Consider the following 1,750-nt stretch of genomic DNA (forward strand, 5'->3'; position numbering starts at 1 on the left):
CATATATATTTTTATATAAATATATATATTTAACTTTTTAATAGAATAACTGGTGATCCTGGACCTCCCTGGATGGATGCAGAGATTGGATAATCTGTGTTTTTTAAACAACTTTGTTGAGATATGATTCATATACCATAAAATTTGACCTTTCAAAGCATACAATTCAGTGGTTTTTAGCATGTTTGCCAAGTTGAGCAACCATCATCTCTATCTAATTGCAGACTATTTTCACCAACGCAAAAGGAAACCCTGTCCCCATTAGCAGGCCCTCCCCATTCCTCTCTCCCCTTTCCCCAGCCATAGGCAACCACAGATCTATTCTCTATCTGTGTGGATTTGTGTGTTCTGGATATTTTATATAAATGGAATCTTATGATCATATATACATTTATTTATTTAATTTTTTAAACCATTTCACCTTTATTCTGTTAAGTGAGGTTCCAAACAGACTTTACTTTCCAAACTGTTTACCTGTTGTCCCAGCATCACTTCTCTGTCCCTTTCACCTTCTTTGGTGATTGGTGACATGTTCCAGTCTTTGCTATCAGCTTTGTTTCTGGGCCCTCAATTCTGCCTCATTGATGTTTCTGTTCAGGATCCCTATAGGATGTGAAGTCAGATGGGAGCTGATCTAAATCCCAGATCTCATATGTTAGCTGTGACATCCATTTATTAATTTATCCTACAAATATTTACTGAATTCTGTGCCAAGTCTTTTTTTTTTTTTTTTTTTTTTTTGGACAGGGTCTCTATTGCCCAGGCTGGAGTGCTGGAATGAAGTAACATGATCACAGCTCACTGTAGCCCCAACCTCCTGGGCTCGAGCCATCCTCCTGCTCAGTCTCCCAAGTAGCTGGGACCACAGGCGTGTGCCACCACAGCCGCCTAACTTTTGTATTTTTTTGTAGAGACAGGATTTTGTCAAGTTGCCTAGGCTGGTCTCCAACTGCTGGGCTCAATCTATCCACCCACCTTGGCCTCCCGAAGTGTTGGGATTACAGGCGTGAGTTACCACGCCCCAGCCCAAGTCTTATCCTAGGCACTGGGGACCCAAGAAATGCAGATTTGGTCCCTGTTTTAAGCAGAGGGACCAACACAATCTGGCAGGGAAAGTTCCTATGGATAAAAATACAGACATAAACAGCAGCGGTGAGAGTGAGGCACTTTGTATATCTTTTCTTTTTATATCTTAATCTCATAACTGGCCTCAAAGCCCCATTTTCCAGTTGAAAAAACTGAGGTTCAAAGCAGTCAGCTAACTTTCCTATAGCAAATTCGTTGCGAGTGGCACACCAGGCTTGGTAAGTGGTAAATCAGGCCGATGTCAAGCCCTTGGGATTAAGCCCTCTGCTATATCAAGGAGAAAGGGCTATGGAGGGCCAGCGAGTGAGAGGCAGGCCGGGAGAAAAGAAGAACAGCCGGTCCAAGGTCTCAGAGCAGGTTCGTTTCTGGGGAAAGGCCCCTATCTCTGCTTCCCCCAGGCAGAGGAAGACTTGGGCCCTTTGAAAGGAAAATAAAACCTCGGGATCCCCAAATCACTAAGCCAAGGGAAAAATCAAGCTGGGAACTATGTCAGGCAAACCTACCTCCCATTTTATTCCTAAATAGCTACATACCTCCCTCACAAACTGCCCACAAGAAAATTCGTTGTGGGCCTCAAGATCTTTATCCTAAAAGAGTTCTGCTGAATTTCACTCTGGCAGTGTAAACTAATAACTGGTCTTCAGGGGTGGAGACAGAAAGTCAT

Source organism: Mandrillus leucophaeus, unplaced genomic scaffold (genome assembly GCF_000951045.1).
Source record: "Mandrillus leucophaeus isolate KB7577 unplaced genomic scaffold, Mleu.le_1.0 Scaffold141, whole genome shotgun sequence".
Taxonomy (NCBI): domain Eukaryota; kingdom Metazoa; phylum Chordata; class Mammalia; order Primates; family Cercopithecidae; genus Mandrillus; species Mandrillus leucophaeus.